The 18,224-nt window shown below is 44.6% G+C and overlaps 1 protein-coding gene across 6 annotated transcripts in view; it reads left to right on the top strand.

The window, feature by feature from the left end:
• HIVEP3 (HIVEP zinc finger 3) overlaps nt 1-18,224 on the top strand; it is a 569,356-nt gene that overhangs the window by 491,435 nt on the left and 59,697 nt on the right. The window lies entirely within an intron of this gene.

Genomic DNA, 18,224 nt, shown 5'->3' with positions numbered 1-18,224 from the left:
TTGTGTCTCTCTTTTCATAGGCTTTGTATTTTTCAAGTGCAAAAGTCCATGTCTTTTTTTAAATTGAGGCATAACATATATAATTCTGAACACAAATCACAAAGTTACAACTCAAATAGATTTTACATATATTTTTGTTGTTCAGTTGCTAAGCCATGTCTGACTCTTTACGACCCCATGGACTGCAGCATGCCAGGCTTCTCTGTCCTTCACTATCTCCTGGAGCTTACTCAAACTCATGTCCATTAAGTCAGTGATGCCATCCAATCATCTCATCCTCTGTCGTCCCCTTCTCCTCCTGCTTTCAAACTTTTCCAGCATCAGCATTTTTTCCAGTTAGTAGGCTCTTTGCATCAGGTGGCCAAAGTATTGGAGCTTCAGCTTCAGCATCAGTCCTTCCAATGAATATTCAGGGTTGATTTCCTTTAGGATTGACTGGTTTGATCTCCTTGCAGTCCAAGGGACTCTCAAGAGTCTTTTCCAACACCACAGTTAAAAAACATCAATTCTTAGCACTCAACTTTCTTTGTGGTCCAACTCTCACATCCATAAGTGACTACTGGAGAAACCATAGCTTTGACTATATGGACCTTTGCTGAGAAAGGTCCGACTCATGTAATATATATAACCAAATCAAGATGTAGAACATTTCTATCACCCCAAAAACTCCTACGTGCCTCTTCCTTGTCAATACTTACCTGCCTCACAGAACTAATCACTATTCTGATTTCCAGTACAATAAAATTAATTGTCAGTTCTTTAGTTAAATGGAATCATACGGTATATAGTTTATTGTATCTGAACTCCTTTGCTTATTATTTTATCTGTGAGAGCGATTTTTGTCTGTAGCAGTACTTCGTTCTTTTTAATTACTGTGTGATAATCCTTGTGTAAATATACCTCAATTTATTTATCTACTCTGTTTGTTGTTGGCATTGGGTTGGTTCCAGGTTTTTGCTGCTTCATAACGTAAAGCTACTATGAGCATTTTTGCGTTTTTTAGCAAATATATATATATACATGTATATATGCGTTTCTATAGGAAATATTCTTAGGAGTGGAATTTTTAGGTCGTGGGGTAGGTGTGTGTTTGCCATTGAAGATTCTGCCATTCAGTTGTCCAGATGGCTGCATCTACTTACCTTCCCACCAACAATATACAGGAAGAGGTCCATTTGCTCCACATTCTTCCCAACATTTCATGTCATTTTGTTTCCTGTTAGTCATTCTGGTGAATGTGTGGTGGATTTGATATATATTTCCCTAATGAGTAATGGTGTTAATCACCTTTTCATATGCTTGTTGACTATTTAGATAACCTCTTTGTAAATTACCTGTTGAGGAACTTGCCTGGTGGCCCAGTGGTTAAGACTTTGCCTTGTAGCGCAGGTAGTGTGCATTAGATCCCTGGTCAGGAAGCTAAGGTCCAACATGCCTCATGGCCAAAGCATAAAACAGAAGCAATATTGTAAAATACTCAATAAAGACATTTTTTTTTACAGTTCATAACTTTTATAAATAAAGTAAATTAAATGTACAGTGAATAAGTTCTCTGAAATATTTCAATATTTCTGCAGGTTTAGTAACATCGTAAAATACATTTCAACTAAAATTCACAAATCTAAAAACCTGTTAGGCATTTTTAGGCGTTTTAAGTTGGAAATGAAGACCAATGTTACATCGTAATATGCCAATTACAAATAGTACTTCAAATAGCAAATACTACAGTTTGTCCCAAACTTTAAAAACTATTCATGAACTCAACACTGAACTATTGATGGCTATGAGAATTGTTTCCTAGCCTTTTTGAAAATTTCAACCCATTTACGTTTAAGGTAATTATTGATAAGTACGATCCCGTAGCCATTTTCTTTATTGCTTTGGGTTCAAGTTTATACACTCTTTCTGTGTTTCCTGTCTATAGAAGATCCTTTAGAATTTGTTGGAGAGCTGGTTTGGTGATGCTGAATTCCCTCAGCTTTTGCTTGTCTGTAAAGCTTTTGATTTCTCCTTCATATTTGAATGAGATCCTTGCTGGGTATAGTAATCTGGGCTGTAGGGTATTTTCTTTCATCACTTTAAGTATGTCTTGCCACTCCCTTCTGGCCTGAAGAGTTTCTGTTGAAAGATCAGCTGTTATCCTTATGGGAATCCCCTTATGTGTTATTTGCTGCTTTTCCCTTGCTGCTTTTAATATTTGTTCTTTGTGTTTGATCTTTGTTAATTTGATTAATATGTGTCTTGGAGTATTTCGCCTTGGGTTTATCCTGTTGGGGACTCTCCGGGTTTCTTGGACTTGGGTGATTATTTCTTTCCCCATTTTAGGGAAGTTTTCAACTATTATCTCCTCAAGTATTCTCTCATGGTCTTTCTTTTTGTCTTCTTCTTCTGGGACTCCTATGATTCGAATGTTGGAGCGTTTAACATTGTCCCAGAGGTCTCTAATATTGTCCTCATTTCTTTTAATTCGTTTTTCTTTTTTCCTCTCTGTTTCATTTATTTCTACAATTCTATCTTCTAGTTTGCTTATCCTGTCTTCTGCCTCTGTTATTCTACTGTTTGTTCCCTCCAGAGTGTTTCTGATCTCATCTATTGCATTATTCATTGTATATTGACTCTTTTTTATTTCTTCTAAGTCCTTATTAAATCTTTCTTCCATCTTCTCAATCCTTTTCTCCAGGTTATTTATCTGTAACTCCATTTTGCTTTCAAGATTTTGAATCATTTTCACCATCAAAATTTGAAATTCTTTATCAGGTAAATTCCCTATATCTTCTTCTTTTGTTTGTGTTGGTGGGCAATTATCTTGTTCCTTTACTTGCTGGGTATTTCTCTGCCTCTTCATCTTGCTTATATTGCTTTGCTTGGGGTGGCCTTTCCCTCTTCTTGCAGTTTGTGGAGTTCTCTTAATTATGTAGTTTCTTTGCTGTGTGTGGGGTTGGACGGGTGACTTGTCCGGGTTCCCTGGTTAGGGAAGCATGTGTCGGTGTTCTGGTGGGTGGAGCTGGATTTCTTCTCTCTCCTTTAGAAGACAATGGGCTGCTTTTCTGGGAGCCTGATGTCCTCTGCCAGTATTCAGAAGTTGTTTTGTGGACTTTACTCCGCGTTCAAATGTTCTTTTGATGAATTTGTGGGGGAGAAAGCGGTCTTGCCGTCTTATCCCTCTGCCATCTTGTTCCTTCCTCCCCAGAACACTGGATTCTTATATTCCACTTGGTCATGGAGTATCTCTTCCCAGCTGCTCCAGCAAGGCGCAGCCGCTGTACCTTACCTTGGACGAGGGGTATCTCCTCAAGGCCGCCCCTCCTGCTTTGAATGTGGATCAGCTCCTCTCAGCCCTCTGGTGCCCAAGCAGCCACCGCCTCCTGAACGTGGTACAGCTCCTCTCGGCCACCGCCCTAACCCTGGGCGCGGGGTAGCTCATCTCAGCCACGATTCTGCACGTGGTCGGTTCCGCCGGAGCCGGGCGTCTCTCGCGTCTGCGCCGCCGGAGCCGGGCGTCTCTCGCGTCTGCGCCGCCGGAGCCGGGCATCTCTCGCGTCTGCGCCGCCGGAGCCGGGCGTCAAGGCATTTTTTTTAATGTGGCCCACATAGCAATTTTTTTTTAAGTGCCTGTTGAAATCTTTTGCCATTTAAAAAATTCTGGTAAAATACTCGTAACATAAAATTTACCATCTTAACCCTTTTTAGCTTCCCTTGTGGCTCAGCTGGTAAAGAATCTGCCTGCAATGTGGGAGACCTGGGTTCGATCCCTGGGTTGGGAAGATCCCCTGGAGAAGGGTACGGCTACCCACTTCAGTATTCTGGCCTAGAGAATTCCATGCACTCTATAGTCCATGGGGTCGCAAAGAGTCGGACATGACTGAGTGACTTTCACTCAACCCTTTCTAAGCTCAATAATATTAAGTATTTTTTTCATGGTTGTGCAATATCAGTGAATCTTGAGAACTCTTTTCATCTTGCAAAACTGAAACTCTATACTCATTAAGCAACAATTCTGCTTGCCCTTTCTCTGCCAACCTCTGATAACCATTGTTTTTCTGTCTCTACAAATGTGACTCTTCTAGGTACTTTGTAAAAGTGGAATTGTTTACCATTTGTTTTTTTTTGTAACTGGTTTATTTCACTTAGTATAATGTCCTCAGGATTCATTCATTCATTGGTCAAAATTTCCTTCCCTTTTAAGACTGGATAATAGTCTATGCATGAATATTCCACATTTTGCTTATCCATTCATCATCAGTGGCCACTTGGATTATTTCTACCTTTGGGCTACTGTGAATAGCCCAAAGGTGTACAAGTATCTTTCTGAAAATCTATTTTGTAGTATGTATCTGAAAGTGGAATTGCTGGGTAATATGGTAACTGAATTTAAAAAAAATTTTTTGAGGGACCATCAGACTGCTTTCTGTAGAGGCTGCACTATTTTGGATTCCCATCAACAATGCATAAGGATTCCAGTTTCTCTATATCCTTGCCAATACTTATTATTTTCTGGGTTTCTGACTCTTGAGAGTCCCTTATACTGCAAGGAGATCCAACCAGTCCATTCTAAAGGAGATCAATCCTGGATGTTCATTGGAGGGACTGATGCTAAAGCTGAAACTGCAATACTTTGGCCACCTCATGCGACGAGTTGACTCACTGGAAAAGACTCTGATGCTGGGAAAGGTTGGGGGCGGGAGGAGAAGGGGACGACGGAGAATGAGATGGCTGGATGGCATCACCGACTCTGTGGACATGAGTTTGAGTGTACTCCGGGAGTTGGTGATGGACAGGGAGGCCTGGCGTGCTGTGATTCATGGGGTCGCGGAGAGTCGGACACGACTGAGCGACTGAACTGAACTGAACTGAACTGATTAAAATTTATAGTAACCCTTCTAATGTGTGTGAGGTGGTATCTCATAATTTTGATTTGCATTTCCCTAATGATTAGTGATGCTAAGCATCTTTTCATGTGCTTCTTGACCATTAGTTTATCTTCTTTGGAGGAACTCAAGTTTTTTGCTGATTTTTTAATTTGGTAGTTTGGTTTTTTTCCCTTGAGTTGTAGGAGTTCTTTATATGTTCTGGATATAACCCCTTATCACATATATGATTTGCAAATATATTCTTCCTTTCTGTAGACTGCTTTATCACTCTGGATTATGTCCTTTAGAACATGAAAGTTTTAAATTTTGATGAAATCCAGTTTATTTTCACATTGGTTGCCTGTGTTTTAGTCTCATAGCCAAGAAATTGTTGGTAAATCCAAATCTTGACGATTTCCCCCTATGCTTTCTTCTAAGAGTTGTATCATTTAACTCTTACATTTGGGGTTCACTTTGGCCATTTTTAATTGGGTTGTGTGGCTTCTTAAAATTAGTTTTTAGGATTTTTTTAAATTCTGGATGAGTCCTTTGTTGACTATGTATTGCACATATCTTCTCCCAGTCTCTGACTTGTCTTTTGCTCTGTTATTCTTATCTGCTGATAAGTAGACATTTTTCATTTTAGTAAAGCCCAGTTTACCAATCCTGTCTTTTATGATTATGTGATTTTGCTTTTTGTGAACTGTGCAAGAAATCATTGCTGGCCTCAGGTTCATGAAGATATGTTTCTGTGTTTTCTTCTACAAGCTTCATTTTTTAATCTTTTGTATTCAGGCCAATCATCTTTTTCACATTAATTTTTGTATATGGTATGCTGCTGCTGGTGCTAAGTCACTTCAGTCGTGTCCGACCCTGTGTGACCCCGTAGACGGCAGCCCACCAGGCTCCGCCGTCCCTGGGATTCTCCAGGCAAGAACACTGGAGTGGGTTGCCATTTCCTTCTCCAATGAGTGAAAGTGAAAAGTGTATATGGTATAGCCAAGGTTTATTCTTTTCCATATAGATCCAATTGCATCAGCACCATTTATCGAAAAGACTAACAATTCCCTTGGCAAATGCAGTCATACCTTCCTTATGAATCAGGTAACTGTATATCCTGGGGTCTGTTTTCTTGCTCTGTTGTTTCCATTGATTGTGTTGTTGTTTTTCTCTCTCTTGTGTCAGTACCACACTATCTAGCTTCATATGGATAGTAAGGTCTATAATTTATGTCTATTTTCATATTACTGGCCTGTCATTGAGAAGGTCCATGTAATACTTGAGTAATGAATAAATGAGTTTCAAAGCAATCATTATAACTGCTTTATCATTACTAGTACAGTTATGGCCATCTTGCCACGTGGGCAGGAATGGTGGAGACCACAGGTAGTCCCTCTTTTGTCATTGTCCACTTTGGTATACACTATGTCACCCCATCTCTCTGGTCATTTGTTCTATAATGTGTATTATGTGTGTTGTAGCGTGTTCTATATATTACCCTTTAGAGTGAACCAAAGGACCTTAACTACCTAGGAAGCTTGTAGGCAGGTGTTCCTTTTGTACCATGGACATTTGTGTAGAAACAAGAGGACGTCAAAGGAACAGCTAGACCTGCTGGATACCAATGAGAGAGAGGTCACTGGGACAAACGTGGAGTGCAGGTGCTTCTTAGGCAGCATCCATGAGCGACTGGCAGGGCGTGAATGGCTGGAAGACAAGTCTGCCTGACTGTGCCCAGCTTTCATTTCAGGCTCTTTCACCCATAAGTACTTCCTGGACCATTTAAGATAAGCAGGCCGAGTTAAGTTCAGAAGCTCATGAAGTTCTCACAGGTGTCCAGGAGGCTCTTTTAATCCTTACTGGAACAAGGAGGTTATAAATTAATAACAAGATAGGTGGGTGGATAGATAACTAGACTTTTAACAGTAGATATCTTCATAGATTAATTAACTACAATCATCTAGATTTCACTGGGCCCTTGTTGAGTTCAGGCTACAGTTCCTGACCTTAGTTCATTTTTAGTCTTAGTGGGAACAAGAGTTAAACACAGTAGATACTTTTTTTGTAAATGAAAGGGGAAAAAAAAGCTCTTCTTAAGGCTAGTCCACAGGATGGGAGGGACTTGCTAGGAACAGTGTCTGATGACCTGAAGTGTTAGGAGTGATTCAATCTTGAATCCTGTCTGCAAGGCTGGTATGGCCCCAGCAGCCTTGAAACTCTCCATGGCAGAGGCCACTGATGGCCCAGGCTCAGGTTCCAGTTCTGCCATTACCAACTTTGTGATTCTGTGCCTCAGTTTCCTCATCTGTAAAATGCAGATGATAATGATCCCTGCCTGATAAGAGTTATTGTGCAAAACACTAAGAATGGCCCTGACACATATTAATAATTCAGTTGTTTGGTTTAGATACAAGGCATTTGTCAGGACCATCTTTGCGTTACTTATTACAACCACAAATAATCAGTGCTAAGTCTGGGCTTCCTCAGGTCTGGCGGAGTGGAGTTCTGACTGCATTGTTGCTTGGTCTTGCTGTAAAACCTGTTTCTCCTCTCCTGGGGATGTCTCTGGAGATCAGTGCTCCCCCATGATGTTTAATTCCCCCTCAATCCCTGGGCTTTCTAACAGGAAGACAAACATTAGACAGGTGTAACTCACCTGGAGTTACCTAGGTTTCTCTTTGCTATAAATAGAATTTGCTTCTCAACCAGTGTGCGTAAATTTCAAACCTTGTCTGGGTCTTGGAGTTGGAAGGGAGGAGGAGAAGGGAAAGTAGGAACACAGACAGTCATCCAAGGGAAATGATTTAGGAGCTGCCCAGACAGTGAATAATCTACCACTCATAGCTGATAAAAAGCATTTATCAAGAAACTCAGCCCTGAGGTTAACAGGGTCATACAGAGTGATTGCACATAGGGAGGAGACTTTGGTGCGAGTGGAGATGGCTGCGGTTAACTGGGAAGATTTCCTGGAGGAACTAGGGTGCTGGCAAGGAAGGCAGAACCCACCGGGCCCTTCTGACCAAGGTCAGCACTTTTGGGGGTTTTCTAGACCATGGTCTAAACTCAAGGTTCAGATTTTACCTCTTCCCTTTCTTGTATCATCTGAAGCAAATAGCTTCATCTCTATGAGGCTTGGGCCTCTCCTCTGCAGAAGGGGACCTGTATGAGGATCAATATGTTCATGTTTAGTATAGCTTAGGCATGCAGCAGATACTCACTTAAGTATTTTTAAAGTATTTTAAATATTTTATTCAGGGCTGAGTCCAGTGCCCAGCACTGAAATACAAAGGTAAATAAGGCCCAGCCTTTGCCCAGTCCAGAGAGAGAGACAAATTTCCCAGGAAGATGTTGATGAACTGGTTTAGACACAGGGCTGATCCAAGGCAGATGTCTCAGGCTTCTCAGGGAGGTAGCACTATTTGACCTGTTGGATGAGTGGAAAACTTTCTCTTCCCAGCATAGGCAATTCATCAAACTCGAGGCATTGCCTGTTTTTCCATGAGTGAATCCAAGCTGAAGAGTTACTGTGAGGGACTGGTCATCCTGGAAACCTGATCCAGCCCAGCAACCTGCTCCTGGCCACCCCATAGAACCAGGCTGTGCGTTCTACCTGCTTTCTGAAGGTCAGCACTCACCCCAGCTCAGTTGGAAGATCTGTTTGGCAGAACCAAGCGTCCATAGTTGGAAGCTTTTTCTTGTCATTCTAGGGCCTAGGAGGGAACTTGTGAAAACTTCTGCCCATGCCCTGAGCCCCACCTCTAGCATAGTGTGCGGCCTCTGCCTGCACATGTGGAGCCCCCAGCCTGGCAGGGAAGAGAGGCTGCAAATAAAACATTCCCTGTGACCACACTCCAGCCTCCTGAGCTCTGCGTGTGTTGTACCTCCCTCTTAGATGAGAATCCTTTTCTTTCAAGTCTAACCATCAACACTGTCCCCATCTTTCAAGGCCCAGTTCAAGCACAGAGTCTTACAGGAAGCCTTCCCTGACTCCTCTGTGGAATTAGCCTCCTAGACTCCTTTCTCTGCCTGTTCTCTGGGGAACAGCAATGTGATCAAGCAGAGAGGTCCAGAGCATGTGGTTTTGAGTTGATGCAAAGTCTAAGTGCAGGGTGGAGAGAGGAGGCTGGGAGGGGCCTGGTTGTAATGAGGCTGAAACACCATTGGCTGCATCTCCCTGTGGTTGGGAGCTGTTGAGAGTTCTTGACAGAGGGAGAGGCTTGGTGAGGTTGGCAATCAATGAGATTTCACTTTCTGCAATAAATGGTGGGGTGGAGTGGAGGAACACTGAGGACCTCGAGGCAAGGTGATTAGTTAGAGGAGGTAATTAGAGGCGTTCCATCGGTTTCCCCGAATAGTGGACTGTAGAGACGCTTATGTCAGATTTTTACATAAAAAGTTTTGTAAAAATATAGATTCTGGGGCCCTTTTCCCATTGATACTGTTTCGATGGATCTGAATGGAGCTAGAACCTGTGCTTTTAGATGCCCCAGGATATGTCAGCAGAGTGAGGGTGGATTATTCAACAATACTGTTAGGACAACTGGTTAGCTATATTAAAAAAAAAAAAAAATACTAAGCTTTATCTCTACCTCACTCCTTACACAAAAATAAATGCCAGATGGAGCCACGATAGAAATGGAAAGGAAGGGGGGGAGGGAAGGATGGAGGGAGGAACAGAGGAACAAAGGGGTGGAGGGACAGAGAGAGATGAAAGAAGAAATAAATCTTAAAGGGACTAGAAGAAAAGTGGGCGACATTCTAAAAAAATAATCCTGGACACAAAACCTAAAAGTCATAAAAGGAAAGACTGATGATGCATTGACCACATAGAAACAAAATTTTCCTGTTCAGTAAGTTAAAGACTAATGATAGAAGTATTTGCAGTTCATATCGAAAAGATTAATATCCCCAATATTGAAAGAGTTTGTATAAAGAAATAAATATATAATTCATTAGGAACATAAGCAAAAGATGTGAAAAATAGTTCCCTGAATGAAATAATTGCTTAATAAGCTTATGCAAAGTTCTAAGCCTCACTCGAGAACAAGATATACAGATTTAAAAAATACTGAGATAGAACTGTGGTAAGCAGAATAATAATTCCCAAAGATGTCCAGATCCTAACCTCTGGAACCTATGAACATGTTGCCTTTCGTGAAAAAAGGCATGTTGTAAATGTGATTAAATCAAGGATGTGGAGGTGGTGAGATTTTTATAGATTATCTAACTCTCCAGGCCAGAATCCTGGAGTGGGTAGCCTTTCCCTTCTCCAAAGGATCTTCCCAATCCAGGGATCGAACCCAGGTCTCCCACATTGCAGGTGGATTCTTTACCAGCTGAGCCACAAAGAAAGCCCAGGAATACTGGAGTGGGTAGCCTATCCCTTCTCCACTGGATCTTCTTGACCCAGGAATCGAACTGGGGTCTCCTGCATTGCAGGCAGATTCTTTACCAACTGAGCTATCAGGGAAGCCCTATAGATTATCTAGGCAGGGCCTAACATAATCACCAGAGCCCTTACGGGTGAGAGAGAGGTAGAGCAATCAGTGTTATTCAGTGTGAAAAGATGTGCCAGCCACTTCTGACTTTGAAGATGGAAGGGGCCAAGGAATGCAGGCAACCTCTCGCAGGTGGACAAAGCAAGAAAATGCTGAGGGTCACACAGCAGAGTTGTGTCAGGGGCTTCCTCTACAAGTAACGGGGTCCCCTGGCATCTTGACTCCAGGACTCTTCCTCTGCCCTTGCTGGAGGGAACTCACAGACCCTGAGAAAGGTGGGGAGTATCTTGGGAAGCAAGCCAGGTGTGGTGAGGAGTCCTGGTGTTCTGCCCCCTGGTTCTCTTCAGGTGCCCTAATTGCCATCCTCCCTGCAGCCCAGATCTGTCTGCCCCTGGGGGGCTTCCAGGGAAGCTTAATCAGTGTCAGGCCATCCCTGCCATTCAGGGTACATGGCCCCAAACAGAAAATTGGAGGGTTCAGGAATTTTCTCCAGTTTGGCCCAAACACCTCCTAGCTGGCTCTCCATGAGCAGGTCAAGTCTTTTCTCTGGGCCTCAGTTTCCTCCCAGAAGCAAATGAAGATGATGGGTACAAAGTGCTGTGAGTCTGAAGATAGGATGTGCTCATGCAATTTATCCTTTTGACCATAATGGAAGCCCAGGTTCAGGCCCCTTGAGAGCTGCCCTGCCCTGGGCCTCACTGACCTGTCATCATTTCACAGGAAACCAGTGACCATGAGGTACATTGGAGCCTCCAAAATCTCCAGCCTCAGCAGGAGAGCCATCTAGTGAAGCCTGGAGGCAGGGGGATGGGCCAGCCAATCTGCATGTCAAGATTGTAATGACTTAATCCATGAGTGTCTTCAGTTCTAGTTTAAGCCCTAGGTTGATATGAAAGGTTCCATCTGATAAGTGTCCCAGACCATCCTTGAAATCTGCCACCATCAGTGGCAGCATCTCCTGCCTATGCTTTTGTCCCCACTGCCCTGCCCAGCTCGGGAACTGATGTATTTTTTGTCTGGGGAAATTAGAAATGCTGTACCACTAGCTGGGTGGCTCAGCGTCATATTGACTTCTTTGGAGACCCTGCTTTGACCTCTAGATTCAACATCTGTTCTTATTTCTTGAGCATCAGCTGTGTGCCAGTTAGAGGAATACCTTGAAGATGTGGGTTTGGTTCCAGATCACCGCAATAAAGTGAGTCACAGGTATTTTGGTTTCTTAGTGTGTATAAAGGAGAAGGCAATGGCAAGCCACTCCAGTACTCTTGCCTAGAAAATCCCATGGATGGAGGAGCCTGGTAGGCTGCAGTCCGTGGGGTCGCTAAGGGTCGGACACGACTGAGCGACTTCACTTTCACTTTTCACTTTCACACATTGGAGAAGGAAATGACAATCCACTCCAGTGTTCTTGCCTGGAGAATCCCAGGGACGGGGAAGCCTGGTGGGCTTCCGTCTATGGGGTCACACAGAGTCAGACACGACTGAAGTGACTTAGCAGCAGCAGTAGCAGTGCGTATAAAAGTTATGTTTACACTACAGTGTAATCTGTAGCTTCCCTTGTAGCTCAGTCGGTAAGGAATCTGCCTGCAATGCAGGAGACCCGGATTCGATTCCTGGAGCAGGAAATGGTAACCCACTCCAGTATTCTTGCCTGGAGAATCCCATGCACAGAGGAGCCTGGCAGGCTATAGTCCATGGGATCGCAAGAGTCAGACACGACTTAGTGACGAAACCACCACATAGTGTAATCTACTAAGTATGCAATAGCATTATGTCAAAAAAATCCATGTATATAACTTGATTAAAATATACTTTATTGCTAAAAAATGCCAACCCTCTTCTGAGCCTTCAGTGCATGATTCAGAATCTTTTGCTGGTGGAGGGTCTTGGCTTGATGTTGGTGGCTGCCAACTGATCAAGGTAGAGGTTGCTGAAGGATAGGGTGGCTGTGGCAGTTTATTAAAGTAAGACAGCAATGCAGTTTGCCGCATTAATTTACTGCTTCCTTTCACGAACGATTTCTCTGTAACATGCAGTGCTCTTTGAAAGGAATTTACCCTCTATAGAGCTTATTTCGAAATTGGAGTCAGTCCCCTCAAACCCTGCTGCTGCTTTATCAGCTAAGTTTATGTAATATTCTAAGTTTATTGTTGTTTCAGCAGTCCTCACAAAATCTTCACCAAAAGTAGATTCCATCTCAAGAAACTACTTTCTTTGCTCATCCCTAGGAAGCAACTCCTCATCTGTTAAAGTTTTATCATGAGATTGCAGCAATTCAGTCACATCTTCAGACTCCACTTTTAATTCTAGTTCTCTTGCTATTTCTACCACATCTGCAGTTACTTTCTCCGTAAAGTCTAAGCCATCCACAAGGATTGGAATTAACTTCTTCCAAACTCCTATTGATATTTTGACCCCTTCCTATGAACCACACATGTTCTTAACGGCATCTAGAATGGTGAATCCTTTCCAGAAGGTTTTCAACTTACTTTGCCCAGATCCATTAGAGGAATCACTATGGAAGCTGGAGCCTTATGAAACATAGTCAGGTTCACCTCCACTACTACCTCCAGGTTCCTTCCTGAGCAAATGAGGACGTGGAGGGCAGACATTGTTCCTTCTGGCCATGACTTGCAAGCTACAGCTGTTGACCAGAACTAGCTGCAAAGGATGCTGGTAGATGCATCCTAGGTGGGTGACAAAAGACTCAGCTGATGCTCAGGGGCTTCAAGTGCTAAAACGAAAAGGGGAGTGGCTAGTGGGAGACATTCTCAGGCTCTGCCTTGTTCCCCGTTACCAGCCAGAGCCCCACCATTGGCTATGGCCACTCTCTGTCCAGACTTCATTCACTGGCTCTCTGACAACCTCTCCTGTTAGGCTTCAGACCCACATCTTCACATTTACCCTCTCTTGCCACTATCTGAGCCCCCAGCCACTTTCACATTTGTTTGCTGCGTAAGAATTCTGCCCCATCTCGTACACACACAGACACAGTGTCATACACACAGATTCTCAGAAGGGCCACTGCTTTCATGTTGGGTTCTTAAATGAAAACACTACTTGCCTCTCCCAGCTAGGCTCTGGCCTTCTGTGCTGGGTTTCAGCGTCTGAAAATAAGCAAAAGGTTTACTGTCCTGGTGTGTTTTATTACTTACGGTCAGTAAAATTTTTACCAGATTTTGGCATATTTGGGTGCATTCATCCATGGGTATGTGTAACTAAATTATAAGAACTTTATGCCCCAGGTCTGGGATGGATTGACTTAATAGCCCTCTGAACACCAGGCCACTGTCCCTATCTTGCCTGAGTCTCATCTATCTTGGCTGGTGATTCAAGCTCCCTAGTCTAGAGCTCATGCAGACTCAGGCTGGCCTCCTGCCAGGACTAATGAAGCTGACCACCTGCTAGAGCCCCCCTCCTATCTTCACTCTGTGGGGGTCCACTCTGGGCAATGGCCTTGTTGTCCCCATGCCTTGGATCCAGAAGAGGTGTCCAGTTGGTTGAAGAGCTTCAGGCCTCAGCCCTGTTGCATGCCCCTCATCCCTCTCCCTTGAGGCTTTCGTCGCTCCAGCCCCAGCACCCTACTCTCTTCTGTGTCGGGATATCCTACTAGCTAGAACTATGGAAGCCTCCAGAGTGAGAGCCAAGTTGTCTGATATGTTAGCCACCTGGCTCTTAAAACTCAGGTTCTTCTCACGGTTCTAAGCTGGTTTCTAAACCAGAGCTCTGAGGGCTGTGACCTTAGTAGCAGGCAAGGTGGACCCCAGGTCCATTCTGCCACCATCAGCAGAGGACATCCATCCTTCCCTGGCCTGAGGCTCAGACTCCTGTTGGTCCAGCTTCTGGACCCTGTAAAGAAAACCCCCTACCTCTGACCTCATGTCATTGGTGATTTTTACAGGTATGGTCACCAGTTCTCTGCAGAGGCAATTTTTCCTTTTGTTACTTCTAGCTAGTATTAAAATTTTACACACACCTTCAGAAGCACAGAATGTAGACAAGAGCCATTTTCTTAGCATCAGTTGGTCACAGAGATTGCAAATGGTCCTTCTAAAGGGGTTAAATAGTTAAGTAAAAGAATGTTGATGCCAGTGTGAATTGTAACCCATTCCAAGGGTGAAACCTTCTTAGTTCTTGTAGGTTTTCCCCAGTTCTGCACCCAGTCCCGGCTGCCCCCTCCCACTGCCTCTTGTATTAAGGACCTCTGACATGTCATGAGGTTTGGAACAAGGCAGCAGAGAGCACTGGCCCCGGAATCTGAGGACCTGTGTTGCCTGGGCCTGTCACTGTCTCCCACAGCTCAAGTGCCCTCTGTGCAGATTGAAGGGGTGGTCCTTTCGGCTCTCAGGCCTCCCTGACTCCATGATCGAGGTAGCTGATGGTGCTGATGTGTCCTGCCTGCTCCTGCCCCAGAGGCTGCCAGCAGGAGGGCCCGCTCCAGAAGAGTGCCAGGCCCTGCTCCCAAGTACTGCCAGGCAGGTGCTGACCCCAGGAAGGTGGTGCTGGCCCAGTGAGTCGCCTAATGACACAACAGTCACCTGACTGTCTCCCTCATCCACCCCACCCTCCTGCCTGGCCTGGGAACTGCTCCAAGCCCCAGCCTCTGGGCGCTTCCCCACCCACCCCTGTGGCTCAGTGAAGGGAGAAACACAGGAGCCGACAGTGTAGGATCCCCGTTGGCCAGCTGGCTGTCACTCAGACTGATCACACCCCATTCAGTCATGCAGAGGGGCCCATCCATCCATCAGAAGAGGTGAAGCTCACTGCTAGCTAGTAGTTTGGGGGTACATTGAGATCCTTGCATGAAAGGGTCAATAGACATAGTAAGTAGAGTCAACGCTTTATTATCCATCCACAGCACCCCAGGGCCTCCTTCCCTCACACAAGTACAGCCAAGCCCAGGAGTCACAAACCAGCCCAGAGCACAGTTCTCTGTCTACACTGCAGGTCCTGGCTCATCTGACTTTTCCATGACTCAGAGCTTCTGCCCACATTAGCTTGGATAAGCAAGGCCTGGGGTAATGCCATCAGGATGGGCTCCCCAACCTCAGTCTTCTCCCCATTTCTTCCATCCAATAGCCACAGCGAGGTTAGGACATAAGTTGAAAGGCCCCCTTGACTGTTAAGCCTCCAGACACTGTAGTCACTCCTCGCCAGGGATACAGCCACCTCCCATGAGGCCAAGCCGGTGCCTTCACAGAACAGGGAGCCATAGACTCTGGTGCCGGATGTGCCACAGAACCATAGGCTATGGTGCCCAGTTAGTCACAGAGGTGGGGATGAACTCTGGCCAGCAAGCGGGTGGCACAGGGTGGTCTGCCTTGGCCACCATCACACTGCAGTCTTTAGGGAAAATCACCTTATTTCTTTAGGCCTCAGTCTCCTCATTTGTCAAGTAAGGGGATGAGACTCGATGCCCAGTCTTTAAGGACCCATAGGAGACCATGGTGTCAGTTCGGTCCTCACAGCAGAGATCACAGTTTATGCCAGACTCCCAGATATGGCACTCGTGCCTGGTCTGGATGACAGGTAAATATTGATTGTAAGAGTAGCCATTTCTTCCAGTTTGCCTGAGAGGACCTGGTTTATTCCTGTTGCTCCTCTGTAATGCTTAGTTGTACCCCTTTCACTTTCCAAAGTACCCTACTTTGGATGACATCTTACATGGCCACCCTATTGACAGTAATATGATGAAATGAAGTTTCCCTGCCTTTCCCACATTCATCCTCCTTTGGAAGGATGCTCTCTGCCTATGTCAGAGGAGGCCTTTGACTGCTCAAAGAATAGCCTTTGCCGAGTTGTGACCTTCCATTGAAGAAACTCAATCACTGCATTTGCTCAGTTCAGTTCAGTTCAGTTGCTCAGTCGTGTCTGACTCTTTGTGACCACATGGACTACACAGCATGCCAGGCTTCCCTGTCCATCACCAACTCCCAGAGCTTGCTCAAACTCACGTCCATCAAGTCAGTGATCCATCCAACCATCTCATCCTCTGTCATCCCCTTCTTCTGCCTTCAGTCTTTCCCAGCATCAAGGTCTTTTCCAATGAGTCAGTTCTTCACATCAAGTGGCTAAAGTATTGGAGTTTCAGCGTCAGCATCAGTCCTTCCAATGAATATTCAGGACTGATTTCCTTTAGAATTGACTGGTCTGATCTCCTTGCAGTCCAAGGGACTCTCAAGAGTCTTCTCCAACACCACAGTTCAAAAGCATCAATTCTTCGGCGTTCAGTTTTCTTTACAGTCACACATATTCTCACATCCATTCATGACTATTGGAAAAATCATAGCTTTGACTAGATGGACCTTTGTTGGCAAAGTAATGTCTTTGCTTTTTAATATGCTGTCTAGGTTGGTCATAGCATTTGCTGGAGGGATGTTATTTAAAGGCATAGGTGATCTCATGCATCATTCGCTGCCCCTGTCTGAAGTCCCACATGAAAAAGTTCTTTTCAAGTAATGCTTTGCCTCCTGCAAGGAACGTACGTGTTTTCTTCTTCTCTGGTTATAATGACTCTACCGTGGACCGTGTCTTCTTTTTCTCCTTGGCTGCCAAGAATCTCAGACATCAGTGTATGGCTGAGCTGTAGAAGCACTGGAAGCCCTTTTGACTGCTATATCAGTGCTCTTTCCATCTCACCAGTCCCGCCCTCCTGCCTTATCTACGCTTTCCTTTGTCCTGGTTTGTCATTCTTATTTACAGACGTTTTTTATCTGGATTTATAGCTTGTCATTCTTTTAAAAATATTTATAAAATTTTACTATAGTGATATTGAAGGTTTTATAGAACCAAGATGAAAAGGAAACAAAAAAGGAATAAATGTGTAGAATATACTTTTTAGCCAGTTGTTGAACTCCTTGCCCTTCCGTGGCATGTCACTATGTCTGAGGTCCTGCCACTTGAGCAACAATTATTTGAGTCTTTCAGAGTATTCTGTGAAAGTAGAAAGTGGGAACTTTTCAAGACTGCTTCAGCTAACACCCAATGAAAATAAAGGTGAGGTCATGAAGGGTGCCTGCGGTCAGTATGCCAAGGGCAGAGCATGCCTACAGGAGAAGGAAGAAGGCTATAGAGACACACCAGTCATTCTCCCAGACCCTCACCCCGGGTATGGACACCTGCGAGGTGGCTGGGGAGTAAAATCTGGCAGTAGGGAGCCTGGATTCAAGTGCAGGCCCTACCTCTTAAGAACACAGGACCTTAACAGGCCACCCTCCCCTCGCAGGACTGAGTTTTATCCACTGGAAAGTAAGATGTCTGGCAGGACAAAGTTCACAGTGACTTCCAGCTTTGAAATTCTGTCTGTGCTCTTGGGGAAAAGGGCCCTGCAATGCCCTCAGAGCCCAGGAAGCCTTGGCTGCCCAACTTTCAGCTGACCCCGGCAGAGCAGACATACTTGGGGCTCCACTCTGACCAACTTTGCCTCTCAGTTTGACAAGGACCTCTATTCTGAGCCACTTCTAGGATTTCCCTGGGTCACTGACTGGACAAAAAAAGGCTGGAAAGTGAAGGAAGCTTCCAGAATGACCTTCCAGCTATTGCTTAGTGGCTCTGGTGGTCACCCTGTATTAGACTGTGAACCACTATAGGGATGGTGGTTTTAGCTTTTTCATTAAACACCAGGCTTGGGAGGTGGGTTAGCAATGGTTTGCAAAGCTATAAGTCTGGATACCTTCAGAACCCAGCACCAGATAGAGAGAGAAATACTAACCTGAGAACAGTCCCTCTCATAGAAAGCTCATCTCCAGATAACCGACCAGCCTCAACTCTTGTACTGGCCACAGGACCAGTCAGCATTCATCCAGTGGCATCCATGTCCATTTTCATGTTGGATGTACTGCAGCTCGAGATGGAGTTGAGCCAGGAATTGCTATTA

Source organism: Moschus berezovskii, chromosome 4, assembly GCF_049115385.1.
Source record: "Moschus berezovskii isolate FMDL1 chromosome 4, NW_MosBer_1.0, whole genome shotgun sequence".
Taxonomy (NCBI): domain Eukaryota; kingdom Metazoa; phylum Chordata; class Mammalia; order Artiodactyla; family Moschidae; genus Moschus; species Moschus berezovskii.
The sequence above is the reverse complement of the archived record's forward strand: the minus strand, read 5'-3'. Positions and strand labels throughout refer to the sequence as shown.